Genomic DNA, 18,950 nt, shown 5'->3' with positions numbered 1-18,950 from the left:
TTCTTTGGGGTTCATCTTGTATCCCTCTGCTGAAACCACTCGCCCCACACAGCAGACTTCACATTTGAAAAAGTCACACTTCTGTGGCCTTAATTTGATACCACATTCTCTTTGTCGCTGTAGCACTCTCCTCACATTTTGGATGTGTTGTTCGAAGCTTGAGCTAAAGACGAGTACATCATCCAAATATGGGACACACATTTCATCCCTGAGGTCTCCCAGGCATCCCTCCATGTAGCGCTGGAATGCTGCTGGGGCATTAGTAAGGCCGAATGGGACCCTCACCCACTCATAGAGTCCCCATGGTGTTATAAATGCAGTACAGGGTCTGCTGTTCTCACTCATGAAACCCTGGTGATAAGCCTTTCCCTGGTCCAATACTGTGAACCAGGAGTTGCCCCAAGGTTTTCCAGGACCTCCTGTATTCTCGGGATGGGATGTCTCTCGGGCAGTGTCTTTGCATTCAGGAGCCTATAGTCTACACACAGGCGAAGGCCACCATCTTTCCTCCTGACGCATACCACAGGCGAAGAATATGAAGAACAAGATTTTTGGATCCAGCCCCGATTGAGTAAGTCTTGTATGTGTGCTTTTACCTCCTGATAAAGGTGTCTGGGGATTGCATTCTATGTCTTTTGCACAGGCAATTTGTCTTTTAGCTGTATCTCCAGCTCTTGATCTTTAATGCATCCCGTGTCCCAGTCATCTTTTGCAAAAACATTGCATTCCTCCCTCAGCATCTGTTTTACCTGCTGCTGTTGGTCACTTGTCAGATGGCTCAAATCCACTGGTGGGTCCCAGGGCTCAGTTTTTGTTGTCTGACTGGACTGCACTGTGGGTAAGGAAGTACTTCCGTCTGATGTCTTAGAAAGCTCACCCTCCATACATTTTAGCTGTGGCATGTAGATAGCATCAACATTGTGCAGCCACCCCAGTGTAGTGCGACCACAGAGGGTGATATAATGGTCAGTCATATTTTCCACAGTCACTGCAACTTTAGCATCACCTTCTGAGGGGAGCTGAATTAGCTGTTCTCTAACAACTAGGCCTGCTGGCCATGGTGTCTCACAGTTCGGCTCCAACACTGCATGTGACCCACTCAACACACTCTTATTTAGCAAACCACTGCACTCCACCATTGCACTGTCATCATGTTACGCTTTGGGATGGTCACAAGTCGCCTTCCTACTCGGGCTATGTGGGGATGGCTGTCAGGCGTTTGTTTCTTTAGGACAGACACGACAGCTCTTGCAGTTTTGTGCCCCACCTCAAATGCTGAGCACAATCTGTCCAGCATATGCCCTGGGGGGATACAGTCTTCACTGGTGTAATCTCTCAAAGCTAATTCTTCTATCACATTAAAGCCGATGATGGGGCATTCAATGTCACCACTGGCGACTAGGATTGGAACTTGGATTGGCCTGTTGGTCATCCCAGCCACAGCATTTTTGGACAGGCTGAACTCAGTCTTCCACTGACCTCATTTCAGCATCAGGCAGGTGTTTCTTTCTCCAATTCGTCCCCACTATCGATACTTGTGAGCCGGTATCCCACAATATTGTGGTGTCCACACCTCCTAAGAAGCCATAGACCTGGCATCTTTTGCCTACCAGCTCGCCATTTGTTGTTGTTTACCAGTGAGGGGTGCTTTGAGGCTGAATGGGTCGGTTTGGTGCTTCTCCCCTTCAGGGTTAAGTATGATTTCGATCTTACTTGAATTAGCTGAGCACTTTTTCCTACGACAACCTGCTGCCCAGTGTTCCGTACTGCCACACATTCATTCACATTTGTAACAGTGGTCACATTTGTTTCCTGTATTGGATGATTGACACTGCTGGCACTGTCTAACGTTTGTGCTCCTAGGCTGTGATTGGTATTTCCGGTCAGGTGGTTCGGCCATTCTCATGTGCTGAGGCTTAATGGTCTGCTAGAGGCTGGCAATGTGAGTGGTGAGGTTCTGCAGAGCCTCACATATAGCCTTGTTGCCTTGATCAACTTTATCCATTAATGTGTCTCGTTTGACCACTCCACCTTGCTTGTTCATACTGTCTGATGTGTGCATACTGCTTTCTTTCTCCACCTCTTGATCTTCCCCACTTACTGCTGCAACTTTGATCATCTTTGCTCTTGATGCAGCTGACAGTTTATTCTTTCTTTCCATTTCCGGACTGTATGCCGCTGTCATTTTTTCCAGAAGAACCTCATCTGTGATTTTAGGATTTTGCAGATATAGCTTCACATCAGCTCGGATGGTGTCATCATGGAGGCCAGTGAGTACTGTCTGGAGAAACTGATTTTGGATGAGCTCCGAACTGTACTTTAAACCAGACTTAACTCTCTCTGAAGCAAGAACAAGTTGTTGTCTCAAATCCAATGCTCGCATCAAAAACTGGATTGGAGTTTCTTTTGGCTCCTGTACAGCACGTGTGAGCGAGTGATACAACTCTGTGGCATCTTTCTCAATGTAATGAGTCCATAATATTTGCCTGAGAGCTTGCAAAGTCTACTCTACTCTCAAGGTAGCTTTTCAGTTTTGTTCCTGGGGTTATAGCTTGAATGATGGCTTCAACAATTTCTCCTTCATCATATCCCCTCTTCAATGCCCTCTGGATTTGTCTTTCCAAGCTAGTGTATGTTAATTTGTCCTTTTGGTTTGGTTCTCCAATTTGTCCCATTATTTTCAGATCCCGTCGGTACAGTGAGTGTACAAAAGGCCTTCAGATGAGAAACGGGGCATTACTTTTGCATCTCTTTTGCTTCACTTCATTAATTTTGTCATCTAATTCCAACAACAAAGACATTCCTTCATCTTCTCGTGCAGTAACATCCTCTCCCTCTAAGTACTGGAGAATACGCCGCCTCAGTTTACGAGGTAAGTCTTTTTCACTTTCATCCACGGCTAAACTGAGGGCAGCACAAATCTCATTCAAATCCGGTGCTAGCAGTGTAAGTAACTTTTCCTCTATCTCCTCAAGAAGTTGCTCCCAATCAGGAAACATCTGCTGTACTTTAGACATGACGAAAAACTTTTACCTTCACTACCTTTTCTCGGAGGGATGGCACTGCCATACGAGTTCAGGTGGGGGGTAGTGAGCAAGGCTAGTCTGTAGCTCGTCCTTCTTTGCGGTATAAACTCCAAACCGGGCGGAAACACCAAGATTATGTTGCACCCTCAGAGAGACATGACTCCATTCTCCTTTTTTGCAACTTTATTCTCCTCAGTTCAGGTTTGGAGTTTACAGGAAGCATAGCGTATCATCAGCAAAACATCGCTTCCTCACGTCTCAGACACTGTTTTTTTTCTGCGCTTACTGATGACATCACACGTCTGAACTCTGACCTCCTGGAGCCAGTAAACTACAAAAATTAACTAGAAATGTGTCCAAAAACAAAACACAATTAAATAAGAATAGTCTTTAAAGATTTTCCCAACAATACAGAAAAATGTACATTTTATAACTTCTTTTAGAGCGCAACACCTACTTACTTCTGAAAAGAAAGCCTAATTTCTGCTGTTCAATAGGCTACTGAACAAATGTAAACTTTTTAAAATTATGCAAAATGCAAAACGCTTAGCCGTGTCTCTAATAAAACCGCTGTAACTTCAGAGGTAATGTTCATATGTTGATTAATGGTTTTCTTTCGTTTTTGATGTACTGCAGAATATTTTTATAAAATCCCAGGCCAGGAAAATCACCTTCATGTTTTTCTGTGTTTTATCTTCAGCTACTTTGACACAAAGGCATCTGCTGTGATGCTTACACCTTTGAAAAAGTCTGGAAAGTGTCAGCTTCCTTTTTATAGATACAAAAATATGTAAATGTACTGATCTGAATTATAATATTTCTGACTGTCTAAGGCAAAATTTCCCAGATTTAAATCGAATCAAATCGTGGATCGAATCGATTCGGGACCTTGTGAATCGGAATCGAATCGATTCTAGAAATCAGTGACGATACCCAGCCCTACTGCAAAGTACCCAGGCGACAGCGTATGCATGAACGCTGAAGCTGTGCCGCTGCTGTGTTTGCTCACCTAGCCACTGTGACAAACCATCCTACTTTGGCAAAACATCCTACCGTAAGTAGTTTATGCACATTTCTGCAGTCACAGAGTAATTCCACCACAAATTTAAGTATGTATGACGGTTTGCCACTTAACTTTGCCCATCAGAGTATGCTTGTAGCTCATGTTCATAAAGCCAGGACGGTTTGCCACTTCATTTTACCCGTTAAAGTATGCTTTTAGGTAAAATTCACAAAGGTAGCATGGTTTGGCACTTAATTTTACCCGTCAGCGTATGTTTCTAGCTCTTATTAACAAAGGTAGGACGGTTTGCCACTTAATTTCGTGTTTTGCGCATGCGCAGAAAGAACGGGTAGGATGGTTTGCCAGTTTTGATGGATTCCCAGATCACCGGCAGCTGCACAGCGTGGTCTGACCGGCGAATATGGCTGTTTTTCGAGGCGATAAGCCAGGGAAGGGAGACCAACCAAAGGGAAAGCTAAGGGCCAGCTAAGGGGATACCAGGGGAATACCAGGGGAGAGGAAGCGCCCACGGAGGCTGCCGAAACAGGCTCTTGACGGACGCACATACATACAGCACTCTCAAGTAGTGATGTGTGAATCATGAATGAATCGTTCAATACTCGAGAATCACTTTACTGACTCGTAAACAAGCCCAACTGACTCATTCACTGACTCATCCCTGTTGCTGTTAGCAAACTAATTTCATTAGTAGAAATATATCTAGCTTATAATTAAAATTGTGTTTGGGGGGGGGAGCAACAGCCAGTTTCCTAACAGAAACATTTCTGCTCTGAACTGAAAGAAAAAACCCTGAGTAGAAAACTCACATCAAGACAATAGCTCCTCAGTTCACAGTGGCATCGCTCTGCTAACTTGCTAACAACACATTTGAGTTCACCCCCTCCCTTACTGTGTGAAATCGTTGAGTAAGCGAATCCGGTCATTAAGTGATGACGTGACGAATCCTACTTCCGGGCCTAAAGTAGTCTGCGTTTAATATGGCTTTTGTGTTGTTAACATGTTTAATGTTTTGTATTTTCTTCTATTTAATCTCAAAAAGCTCCTAAAAAAGTCAGTGATCACTGTTGACCTCCCTCGCCTTTTATTACTGCTAATCATTTATTTAAGCTCAGTTTTTAAAACTGTTGGGAGAAAACTCTGTAAAAAACCCAGGAGAAATAAAGACACAATGAGACAAAGTTACTTTCTTTGCTAAACGTGTACACGGGTGAGCTGCTGAGAACAACTCACACCCATGAACAGAGGCTTGGCATTTTTATAGGCACAAATCACAGAGACAGTGAGAACAGGATAAGAAAATAATAAACAGATAAAATAAACAACTCCATATGTGGCGCTAGTCTCGTCAGCAGAGAGCTGGGAGAAAGCTGTGAGAGATAAAACAATCTAAAACAATATGTCCCAAAACAATATGTCTTTGCTGGGAAAGTCTAAAAGGATAATTCTAAACTAATCTAACCATAGACAAAGGGCATCTTTGTACATTTAAAAGAAGGTAAAGAAACATAGAATCATTTTTCCTGTAACAAAAACCTTAGGATGTAACTACAGTCCAGCCCATGCAGCAGTATATGAATGACTAACCTCGTATTGTGGATGTAGCCAATCGTCCCTTAAAATACGGAATCGTCCGGTATTTAGAAACAAAAGTACACGTCCCGTATTGAGCTAATAAGGGACGCACTTTGTCCCGTAATACAGTGAGAATCAAAAGTAGTCTATAACTTTTAATGGAATTAACACTTTGTTTGAAAACATAATTCTCAGCCCCTCTCCTGCTTTGTGACCAATGAGCTGACAGCACACTTATGACAATTCGAGTATAACAATTCAGATTACCGCTCATCTCATTGGTCGAGGAAAGGTCGCTTGCGGAGAAAATACCGGAAGACAACAGATGACCACAACAACAAGCAAGGCCAACAGGGAAACAAACGCCGACACTGCAGTGCAAGTCTCGGATGACAGTACACCAAATGCTGGGCAGACACTGTGCGATTTTTTCAGTCGCGTTATTCAGCTCCTGCTCAAACTGCACGATTGACTCGCAGGGGTTAGAAGTTGGTAGATCACGATGCAGGGTCTCACACTATACCGCCCGATGCTCTGATGCGACCTGAGGGCTCACACTGTGCCTCCATAAAATGAAGGTTATAACAGAAAATCTGTCGATCGCTCTCTCTGTCTTTCACTCACACAGACACACCACCACCACCATCAACTTTGCTAAATTGCTAATGAAAAACACTGATCAGGCAGCTGTGATTGAGCAGCAATGTAAATCCAACTATTTTCACGGTTGTTGTGGTCATGATAATTTTGTGATGCCACATGGAAAAGGCTCGGATGAGCTTTCCAAAGTTCTACAAGTTGTGCCTCCATCGCTTGTGTCCAGATCACACGCTGCAGTGCCATGCTGCTCCGTCTTTTTCACCGACGTTTACGTGTTTGCGCGTGAGCAGTGTGAGCGCCTGTGGTGACACCCTCACGAGCGATTGATGATCGGGAGCTGGTCGTGAGGTGTTAATCACTTCTCGTTACCCCACGTATACTACACGACGCACGATGAAGGCCAAAATCAGTCCGATCACTCAAAAATCGGCTCAAAATGGGCCTAAAACCACACAGTGTAAGCCCAGCATTAGAGCAGCAATGTTTGTTCCCCTCAGAGAAAGGGAAGAATGGGAAAAGGAAAACACCTGGCTGGAAAAAGTTAATATGGGCATGTGCAGTGAATATCAGCGCTATGTGGCCAGAAGTGCGATAATATAACTTATTTTGTGTAATAAACAACTGCAAGGATAGATGATTACAACAAATTGATGACTAATACATAAAAATAATACATAGATGAATAATGATGATGAGTTATGATGCGTAATCATGGGAACAAGCGGGTTTTCAAACAGGAGCAGCTGATTAGCATTAGAAAAGCTGAAATAATACCTCAACTGAAGCCAATTGTACTAAATGCACTAAATGTGCACTGTTACAAGAATATTTTTCTTTCTATTGTTTTCTATTATTTTAAGTTAAGCAGGACAGAGTTCTTTTAAAGAAAGATTTACTTATATTCTCAAAAGTTAAGCATGACAGGCTTCTGTTTAAGAAAGAGACCTGTTTTATTGTGTTAATGTTATCATTTTGAGCTAAAAATAAATGGCTAAATGATCATTTGTTTCACATGTGTTCATATCACAAAGAATAGAATATGCATCTACTTAAATCAACTTCAAGTCAAATGGTTAAAAAAATAATTTCACACACAAAAAAAGAGCTAGAAAATTCACCACACTGGGAAGGGTGAAGACAACTGGGTCGCCCGGCCCTGGCCACGAGGTGTCCCTTATTTATTTTTCAGGGAGTTGGCAACCCTATGTGGATGGATTATCTCAGTTGTTCTCCTGGCTGAAGTTTGGTCCTTTTACAGCATCCTGCCATGCGATTACATTTGTTCCTGACCACTCACGTTAACTTTTATCGAGTGGAAAAAAGTTAGCTTGTTTATATTATGCTAACATAGCTGTGTCGCTAGCAGTCACGTAGCACATCATACCAGCTAGCCAAACTTCAGTAACCCTACAAACGTCACTGCTGTTTAGTTTTCTGTCTTCATTTATGCTGGAAGTGATAACAGAGCTGTACATTGTAATTTGTTTCCAAAGCCCCGCAGTCAGGACATGCTATATTGTATTTAGATAGAAGCTCGCTAGCTCGCTAGCTTCTATCTCACTAGCTTCTATCTCACTTGCTGTTTAGTTTTCTGTCTTCATTTATGTTGGAAATGATAACAGAGCTGTACGTTTTAATTTGTTTCCAAAACCCCGCAGTCAGGACATGCTATATTGGTCGTGTCCAAATTCATGGGCTGCATCCTCCTGAGGACCTGGCCTTCGCGGTCTACGTGCGCCGGGACCTCAGAAGGTCGGGTAGGCCGGAAGTAAACGGCTGGGGAAATTGGACGGGCTAGCATACTGATTAGCGTCACCGCTGTCTCGGTGGAGTTTAATAAACTCGGCCGTCTGCTCCTTGCTATCTAAAATATAACAGGACACTGGCAGAAATTCTCGACCGTCTCACACTTCTGTTTAATCAGTTTTCTGTTTGACGTTTATTCAGCTGTGTGAAATACCCACCCGGGGGACTAATAAAGTTTTATTTTATCTAATCTAATCTAATAACCAAACCAATTTACTCGTGAACAAATAAAACACTGAAAAAAGCCCAACAATAACATGTTTAGGTTGTCTAAGTGACTTATATATTACATTTAACCTGTTGATGTTAAACTCAATTGTTACACCTGGTAGAGCAGAACACTGATCATTTACAGACAGTTTTTCAACTCTCAGTAATGCCATAGTGATCGTTTGATATATGGACCTGCGAGTTTAGGCCCAGACACGGCTAGTGACGTCAGACTTAACGACCGGATAACTTACTCACCCCCTCCTTTCCTGTGCTGAATCGTAGCATGAATGAATCACTCACTCACTCACCCCCTCCCTTGCTGTGCTGAATCGTAGCATGAACGACTCACTCACTGACTCACTCCCTTCCTGTACTGAATCATAGCTTGAACGACTCACTTACTCACCCCCTCCCTTCCTGTGCTGAATCGTAGCATGAACGACTGAGTGCTATACTTCTTCTTTTGCTACTTGGTAGGCAACCAATGTTAAGGCGCATTACTGACCCCTGGCTCACAACTCAGTGGACATTTAGATGAGAAAATATATATTTGACACATTTGAAGAAAATACTAATAAAATAAAATAAAAATAAATAAAATAAATGTTCCTTTAGAAATCTTAATTTTTTTTGCTCTTTTTTGCTCTATAAAATAGTTGTTTTTCTTTTTCAATCACTCATCTTAGCAGTAGTATATATATGAAAAGAGAAACAAATTAAGTTTGAGTGAAAATGGACATTTTTTGCACTCTCTGGACAACTGACTCAGTGACTCAAAAAACCTGATTCATTAAAAAGAATCGAATTTACCATCACTACTCTCAAGGCACTCACACACACAACACAAGTGGAGATCAAACGATCACTGGTGTCACATCTCACAGCTGTTTTATACGTGAGCCGGAGTGTCTTAAAGAAGTATCCACACGCCACAACCAAGGGGGGCCGTACCTGTACATATAGAATATGTAACGGTGTGGAGAGATAGTCTCGATATGCTAGAGAACCCGGGCTTCTGGAAAACCACCCTCTCCCTGCTCCGCTGATGGTAACAACAGTAGGCTATGGACAACTTTAAGTTTTTGATTTTAAATAGGCTATATACAATTCAATGGGAGCGACAGGATGGTTGGTTTCTTATCCTGTTCTACATTAGACATGCTAATTCGTGTATGATTTTTGTCATTTTGATATGTCATGTATTTAATAATAATGAGAAAATTCTATAAATTTCATAGAAAATCAGTTTTAATGTCTTTACAGTGTACACACGATCCCCCATTATTTCCCCAAAACAATAAAGAAATAACTAGATAGTATCTAAAACTAAACCAAAGAGTAAAATAGCAAAATGTGGATCATTAACATTAGGTCTCTCTCTTCTAAGTCCCTGTTAGTACATGAATTAATAATTGATCAACAAGTTGCCGTACTATGGTGGCTGGGAAGTGCAAATCGCAACAAAATAAAAAACCGCAACAAAATACAAAAACCCCACAACAAAATACAAAAACCCCACAACAAATTACAAAAAAACCGCAACAAAATACCAAAACCCCACAACAAAATACAAAAAGCCCACAACAAAATACAAAAACCCCACAACAAAATACAAAACCCCCACAACAAATTACAAAAACCCCACAACAAATTAAAAGTCCTTGACAGAAAGGGATTGTCTGAAATACTGGAAGTGACACAAGCGTGATGTCACGAGAGGGGGCGTGGTCAGGATTTTTGGTTGAGGTGCCACATTTCTGGGCCGAACAAAGCGCTAGCGAAAGAGCGAAAGTACACGGATAACACCAGCTATGGTTCGTACTTGCTGTGCGGTCGGTTGTAAAGTTAGATCGCACGACCGGCAAGGGAATAAGGTTGAAAAGGGTTTATCTTTTCATTCTTTCCCCACCTGGAAGCAACATGAGGCAGCTCATGTATCGGATGTTACCAAAAGAATGCGTCTAGTCTGGATAGCAGCTGTGAGATGAGCTGATATCCAGTTCTCTTCCAATATCTCTCCAAATATCTGTTGGTGTGCTCCAGACATTTTCATTCCCGTAAGTTATAGATATGTTCATATCAATCTTTATCCGGTCTTTAAGTCTGACGTCACTAGCCGTGTCTGGGCTCAAACTCAGTTGCACGTCCATAAATTACAGGATCACTGTGGCATCACTGAGAGTTGAAAAACTATCTAAAGTCTTTCATCTGTAATAAAATGATCAGCGTTCTGCTCTACCATGTGTAACAATTGAGTTTATCATCCAGGCATCCATGAAAACTGTTGGCAGAGGTATGAAAATGCGCAGGAAAATCTGACGTGCATGGCAAACTTCATCAACAGCATTTAGGGAGGAATAAACACACATCAGCCTTCGGCCATTTTTGATGAACGCATACGCCCCCTAGAGCGCGCTAACTTTATTAACAGCCACACAAATGCAAATCACACATCAAACATAAATAAACCATTTGACTGTCTCCATAATTGAGAGCATTTTCTCTTCTTATTTCAACACCCCCACTTGCTCTCATATTATGATGCTCTTAAGTAAACAAAAAAAACAACAAACAAAAGGTTTCTTCCTCAGTACTGTATACATGTCCGTATACCACGTTAATGCCCAAACATAAACTTCTCAAACTTGAACAACTTAACTTTTGTTGCAGGCTTTGTCATTACATCTGCAACCATCTCTTCTGTTGAACAATAATCCTGCACTCACAGTTGACATCACAAAGTGGTACTTTATGTCAACATGTTTACATCTCTGTCTCGTCACAGGATTCTTCGCCAACGCAATTGCACCCTGATTATCTTCATGAACTTTTGGCGGTGCATATTTTTGTCCATCAATACCTTGTAACAGTTGCATTAGGTACAATTTCTTGTAGGGTCGCAGCTAAAGCCATGTACTCCGCTTCACAGGTAGATAATGCAACAGTAGGTTGTCTTTTGGTTTTCCATGAGATTAAAGGACCATCTACAGACAAGCTTATGCAATAACCAGTTGTACTCCGTCTGTCTGTTACATCAGCTACCCAATCAGCATCGCTGTATGCCCACAACCTCAGTTCTTTGTTGTCACATTTCCTGTAACACAGTTCTTTCTCGGTTGTCCCTTTCAGATACCTCAGTACATGTTTTACTGTAGTCCATTGGTCTTCAGTTGGCTCAGTAAAGTACTGTGAAAGTTTACTGACTATAAAACTCAAGTCTGGTCTTGTGCATGTAGCCAAATAGATCAGACTACCAACTGCCTCTCTGTACCTTTTGACATCACTCATCCTTTCTGCATCATCAGCATAGTTCAGTTTTTGCTCACAAGGTGTCTGTCTTTCTTTACAATCCTGCATGTTGAATCTTTCAAGTATTTTTTCCACATATTGTTTTTGTGATATTTTTACACAGTTATCACTCTGGTCAAAATCTATACCAATGAAATGTCTCAGTTTACCCAAATCCTTCATTTTGAATTTTGCTGCAAGCATTTTCTACACAACAGTTAGTTCACTTTCATCACTAGCAGCAATGATCAGGTCATCTACCCATACAATCAGAATCACCTTCTTATTTTCTGTCATTTTTGTGTAAACACAATGGTCAGCGGGGTTTTGCACGAAGTTGTTCTCACTCAGATATTCATGCAACAACTTGTTCCAATTCCGGCCTGATTGTTTTAGCCCATATAGCGACTTTTTCAACTTGCACACCAGTTTTTCATTTGTGTCGGATTTTACCTCATAACCCTCAGGTTGTTCCATGAATACCTCACAATCTATTGGTGCGTGAAGATAGGCAGCTTTAACATCCATCTGATGTAAAAGCATGTTTTCTTGTGCTGCCTTTTGCATCAACACTCTGATACTAGTCAGGTTAGCAGTAGGGGAAAATGTTTCTTCATAATCCACACCTATCCTCTGACTATATCCTTTAGCAACATAACGTGCCTTGTACCTCTCAGATCCATCAACATTGTTTTTGACTGCGTACACCCATCTACCCCCCACTATCTTCTTACCCTCAGGCACAGTGGTTAAGGTAAATGTGTCATTTTCTCTTAGTGATTGCATCTCTTCATCCATTGCACTGACCCATTTCTCTGAGTTAGATGAAGTTATTGCTTCCTTGAATGTTTGGGGAATGTTACACATTGCTCTGTAACAATAATCCATGTTTGTAAGTACTTGATCACAATCCTCCTTATCAGTAACATATTCACTTAAATACCCAGGCCTCTTTCTCACTCTGGAAGGATACCTTGCAGCCTCGCAGTCGAGTTCATTCTCCTGTGACTGGCTGCTCATCTCAGACATGCTTACTGGGATCTGTTCCTGAGTATCTGTGTGTTCTGTACTCACATCAGTCTGTTCTCTGGTCTTGGTGAACCTGTTTGGTGTCTCAAAGTCACCCTCATCATCTGGCACCTTGTCAGTCTGTGTTTGTCTCTCTACTCTTGTTTTAGTCTCAAACTTCACCAGTCTATGCTTCTGTACTTTCCCACTGTCTGGGTAGTAGACCATATAAGCTGGACTGTTCTTGTCATATCCAACAAAAATTCCTTTCTCACACCTTGAGTCTAGTTTTCTCTTGTTCTGCCTGTAGGCATAACACACTGACCCAAATGTCTGCATCCTGGAAAGGTTTGGCCTTCTTCCTGCATTAAATATGGTGTCTGTTCTGTGCGTCTGTTAAAACATCTATTCCTCACTACAGCTGCTGTTTGCACTGCGTAAGTCCACAACTCTTTAGGTAACTGTTTCTCTATTAACATACACCTGGCCATATCAAAAAGAGTGCGCCAATTGCGTTCTGCAGTACCATTTTGGTGTGGTGAGTATGGTCCTGAGGTCTCATGCCTGATTCCATTTTTGCTAAGGAGTGCCTGATACTCATTTCCCATAAACTCTGTTCCATTGTCAGACCTGATACATTTAACTTGCCCATACGGGGCTGTATCAGCCAAAAACTTCTGTGTTGCTTTTGCTGTGTCACTCTTATTTTTCAGAAAATACACAAACACTGCACTGGAATAGTCATCAGTGAATGATAGTGCAAATCTATATCCATCTCTGGACTCTGGGTCTACTGGACCAGCTAGATCTGTGTGTACCAGCTCTAAGGCGGTTTTGGCTCGTGCATCAGGGTCCCTGTTTCTAGTTTGAACAAACTTTCCCTGTGTGCACACTTCACAATGCAAGACAGATTTATCTGTTTTTCCTTTGATTGCCATACCATCAACAACACCCTGTAATCTCTGAATGTCATCATAATTACAGTGACCAAGAATTTCATGCCATGTTTGCATGTCATAGCAACCCTTACACTGGTCTTTACCTTCAGTGTTTACTGTTTGTAGGTAGTACAGTCTGTTGTACTCATGTATTGGGAAACTTGTACCGTCTTTGTGTTGCAGGGTGTCTTTTCCTTGCTTGAAGATCATAGTTGCTCCATTTGAGGTAGCTGCTTTCACAGAGAAGATGTCTTGTGGATACGATGGGATGTACAGTGCCTGTTTCAAGGTTGTTTTGTGGCACTGCCCCCTGCTGTCCATCAAGCAAAACTCTGCCTCCCCTCTTTGCTCTGCAACTCCAGTGCACTTAGTGTCGTCAGCCAACTCTACGTAGTGTGACTTGGGCTGGAAACTGTCGTTGAATGTCCTGAACTTTGTTACATCTGTAACAATATGCGAAGTTGCCCCTGTGTCCACCATCAGACCCTTTTTGTTGATGCCATGCTCTGACTGGAACGCTGCATCCTCGCTGCTTACCCGGAATGCGTAGTCTTTGCTACCCGACTCCTCGGAAACTTTCCGTGCATTGTCTTGCCGCCGTTTCCGTCTGCATGTTGAGTGGGTGGTGCTTTGTGGTGCTTTTACACTCGCTACACCACTGCTTGCGCTGACACGTCCTGGCTTTGTGTCCCTTTAATCCGCATCTGAAACACACTATGTCTGCGTTGCCGGCCCCACGGTCATTCGATTTTTCAAACGTGGGATTGTCGCTCGGTCGTACACGTGCTTTCATGATGTTGTCATCTGACGCTGCAGCGCGCATTTTCTCTGTGTCTTCAAAGCTTCGCAGTTTAGTTTTAAATTCAGCAAAAGTCACTTCAACTTCACTTTGTGTGACATGGATCGCAAACGGTTTGAACGATTCTGGCAGTCCCTTCAAAACCATTGCTACCAATAGCCCATCACTCAAAGTGCAAATTAGAGTGAGAACATGTGGAGGCTCTGGCTACGTTCACACTGCACGCGAAAGCGCATCAAATTCGACTTTTTTGACCGTATGCGACCCATATCCAATCATGGTATGACGGTGTAAAAACAGCACAAATCCGATATTTTCAAATCCGATCTGGGTCACTTTCGTATGTGGTACTTAATCCGATACATATCTGATGTTTTAGAAAGCAACTGCTGTTTGAATGGTCGTGTCGCATTAAATCCGTCTTTTATTTCACTGACACAAAACATATGCCAATTATCAGCGCTGGAGAAGACATTGAGAACACATGAGCGCTTCGTGTGCATCCCGTGCAGATGTTAGTGAAACTGTTGGGAAGACAACGTGAACATTTTATTTATACTGTATAATCTGCAGATTCTGACAGAAATCTGCAACTATCCTTTGAAGCACCGCTCCTCTCTAAAACAACAATAAGGATAATTATTAGGCCATATATAAATAACAAAATAACTTAAAGCAAAATTGGACAACGTAAAGTCTGAAACAAGTCTTTATATTAAGGGCCATCAGTCAAACAATACTGTTTGGTCTGGGTCTAAACAGAGCGCGTTGTGTGTGACGTCTTCTTTTGCGCATGCGGGCCACTTTGAGGGTTCACAAAGGACCGTGTTTGCTGTCACATTTTATTTGTAGTGTGAACAAGCAGACACAAAATCAGATTTAAATTTTTTTTAAAAATCAGAATTGAGCATTAAGACCTCCAGTGTGAACGTAGCCATAGTGAGTTCAGTGCACTGATGTGACATTGTCCTGAAGGATTTAGTTATTCTCAATGGTTAAAGAAATTGCAATTATTTATTCATATTTATTATAAATAATCCTAATTATATATCTTGCTTCCATGTTTGTGTCCTGTGTCACAAAAAATAATTTTTTTACTATAATACATTGATTAATGACCTGCAGAATCTCCTTATCATATTACGTGTCCATAATTGTCACCTAAAGTCAAACTTTATGCTTTCTCCATCTTGAAAGTGATGACATCCTTGCATTACATACTTTAGGTTCATTTTCTGAAGGCAGGTTTCTGAAAGAGAACAGGCAGATTTGGAATATAACATGCAGCGTTCTATAGATGGATACATAAACGACCGGGCCTTTGCATCCGTGGCACCCAGACTCTGGAATAACCTCCCCGTTCATATTCGCACTGCCGAGTCTATCCAGTCTTTTAAATTACGTCTTAAAACGTATTTTTTTACTTTGGCTTTTGATTCTGTCTAGTTGGCTGTTTTAGCTTGTTGCGTTGTTACCTATTGTTTGTTGTCCTCTTTTATTGTTTGTTTTAACTGTCTCATGTTTTTATTGACTGTGAAGCACTATGGTCAACACTGTTGTTTTAATATGTGCTATATAAATAAATTTTGATTTGATTTGATTTGATAAAAAAATGAAAAATTACATGTATGTGCTAACTTTCTAAATACTTTGTTACATTTATGATAAAATGGATTTGAAAGTAGATAAAACACATTTATGTCGGCCTTGGCTCAGTAGAGTCCTTGTCTTTAAATTAACTTTGTATGTTTCAGGTACTGCACTCTCAAAGACTGAATGAACCAGCATTGGGTTCATTGCTGGCTCACAACATTCCCTGTGAGCATCACAGGGGAATGTTGAAGCCGCCCACTGCACCTGTATGGCCGGAGTCGTGGAGACCTGCATCCATGTCGCTGCTCTTCTGTTTAATGTAGAAGCAACAGTGCAGATCTGTGGCACAAGGACTGTTACAGATGAACCTGCATACTGGGTTTTTCTGGGTAATATGACCAAGATACAGCCAGAGGTTGGCCATAAGATAGACTTCTCCTCTTCAGCTGCCCAAAAACGGCTCTGGATGAAAACATAAACAGACCATCCGTATTGAAAGGTAAATGGAGCCGTCCCCAAAAACAAAAAATCCCACCTGCTAATGTGGAGGAGTTGTCACTGCTATTGGAATCTTTGCTGGAGCACAGTAAAGCTGTGGGTTGTGGGAATGACCCATAATGTTTTATATAGGGATCTAGATTTATGCCTGAAGTGCACTGCCATGTAAATAATTTGCATTTACTGAATATGTACTGACTGAGTACCACTGTTCAAAAGTTGAATAAAGAAACAAACTAATTTTTGCTCTTTTTTTTATTAAAACCACCTTATAGAACATCACATCAGTTACATGTAGAATCCATGTCATTTATAGTTTATAAAGGACAAAATGTTTACACAAAATCATGACAGCATTTACACGATATCACCCACTACTAACGTTACTTTATTTACTATCAATTACTTCAATTTATCTTTTGAAAAATTACCGCTATTTATACAGCACAAGACTTAAGAATATTTGACAGGAGCAGGTTTCATTTTTCCCTGGTTTTATTATCACACTGTTCACCAAAACGCAGCAAACCTTCACCATCTTATCCAGGAGGGTCACCTCTTCATGTGAGGACATGGAAGAAGTACCGTAAATGTCGGGCTATAAGCCGCTACTTTTTGCACAAGCTTTGAACCCTGCGGCTTTTAGTCAGGTGCGGCTTTTCTATGGATTGTCCGTGATTTTTGTCATATCGTAAGACGATTTGTTTTGTGTGTTCCGCTGTTGTACGGCACTACGTTGCCTGGCGGAAGGATCGGGGTTCAAGAGTGGTATGTTAGTCACATGTCCGTCCGCCAGGCAACGTAGTGCCGTACGAAGTAGCGCGAAAAACAAACTTCAAAGTAGCGCTACGCGTTCAGCGGGAGTCGTGGATGATGAGCGGCGATAAACTTGCAAGTTATGCCCAACTCCACCGGTGGATTCTGACAGCGTGGAAAAGTGTGAAAACATCCACGATCACCAACGGATTTTGAAGGGCTGGACTGCTGCATGATGGAGAGGACACCGCCACGGCCCTTCTGAGGGTGTTCGACTCTGACACTGACAATGAGGATTTCTTTGGTTTTGAAAGTGACAACGAAGGAGAGAAGAAGAGTGGATGACGAAGCCATCACGAGCCTGTTTGTATCTGACACTGGAGAAGAGGACTTTGGTGGTTTTAGTGCGTAGGAAGAAGAGAAAGATGGTGGTGAATGACTGACTTTTCTTCTTGTTAAAGCTGTGTCACTGCACCTGAGCCTAAAAGGTAGGCCGAATCTATTGTTCTGGTGTGCTGTAGGTTACTGTTATGTACTACATGTGCAAATATGTACCCATAACTTGTTTTTCAAAATATTAATAAAAGTGATGTCTCCAAACAGCCATCTCTTTCCTGACAATTCCCTTTGTGCATATTCTCTTACATATGATAAGTCAACATTGAAACACCTGCGGCTTTTGGTCAGGTGCGGCTAATGTATGTACAAAACAGGATTTTCCCCTGATTTTAGCTTGTGCGGCTAATATTTAGGTGCGCTTTGTAGTCCGGGAAATACGGTAATCTGATTGGCATGGTGGTATGTTTGAAGCAGGTCCCTTGTGTAGCACTGGAACCCAGTCACGATGTCATCCAGGCTGGTTTGCTGCAATAATGCCAAATAATTAGCAAGTCTATAAATAGAAGGTAGTTCTGCAAAATCACTCAGTAGGATGTTTTTTTCTAATTTGCTATGACCTCAGAGTGCATCGAAAATAAAACTAATAGGCTATAAAGAGTGATATGAACATATTCTCTTGCCGGTGTTGTGCCAAAAAGTGATTGTCTGCCAGAAACTGATTGCCGTCTGCGGGAGCGCGCGCAGCTGCTTAAAGCTGCAGCGCCCGGATTACTTGCGTTGCCAGCTACTTCCGTGCAACTGATATAACGGGGGGGGGGCAAACAAACAAACACATTTATGCCTTTGTTATTAGGCAAAGGTATGCATTTAAGGAACTTCAACGTTTCTTGTAACTGAATTATGACGCTTTTCAGAACGTTGCTTTCGGTGTGTAGCGCAGTCACGAATGACTACACGCATCACGATGGAATAATTAATGCCTACAGGTTTAGTATGTCTACTCTCGTTGTTCATATTTGTTATAAGACTGTCGAATAGTAGTTAAAACAATAAAGACCTATTGTGCCAGTATCACCATGACTCTTTCTTGTTTGTTAAGAATAACGACTGAGAGCATGGCATTTTAGCGCTACCAAAAAGTCATTGTGGCCTATAACTCGTCACTGAAACAATATTTCTGCTTCAAACTTGGCGGATGTCATTCAGAAGGGTCATATGTCAAATATTACATCTCAAACAGTCCCTTAGAACTGCTGGATAACCTGTAAAGGAACATTAACATTGATAATATGCCATTTTCAGCCTGCCAAAAAGTGATTGTGGACTATATCTTGTCACTGAAGCAATATTTCTGCTTCAAACTAGGCGGATGTCATTCAGATGGGTCATATGTCAAATATTATATCTCAAACAGTCCCTTAGAACTGCTGAATAACTTGTACAAGAACAATAACACTGATAATATGCCATTTTCAAGCTGCCAAAAAGTG

The 18,950-nt window shown here is 41.7% G+C and overlaps 1 protein-coding gene across 1 annotated transcript in view; it reads left to right on the top strand.

Moving 5' to 3' along the window:
• The window catches only part of alcama (activated leukocyte cell adhesion molecule a), a 74,302-nt gene extending 56,395 nt beyond the window's left edge, over nt 1-17,907 (top strand). Inside the window, exon 16 of the mRNA XM_024804100.2 lies at nt 16,029-17,907. The gene's annotated coding sequence lies outside the window, so the exon portion shown is untranslated. The remainder of the gene's footprint in view (nt 1-16,028) is intronic.
• The last annotated feature ends 1,043 nt before the right edge of the window (nt 17,908-18,950 follow it).

Source organism: Maylandia zebra, linkage group LG10 (genome assembly GCF_041146795.1).
Source record: "Maylandia zebra isolate NMK-2024a linkage group LG10, Mzebra_GT3a, whole genome shotgun sequence".
Taxonomy (NCBI): domain Eukaryota; kingdom Metazoa; phylum Chordata; class Actinopteri; order Cichliformes; family Cichlidae; genus Maylandia; species Maylandia zebra.
The sequence above is the reverse complement of the archived record's forward strand: the minus strand, read 5'-3'. Positions and strand labels throughout refer to the sequence as shown.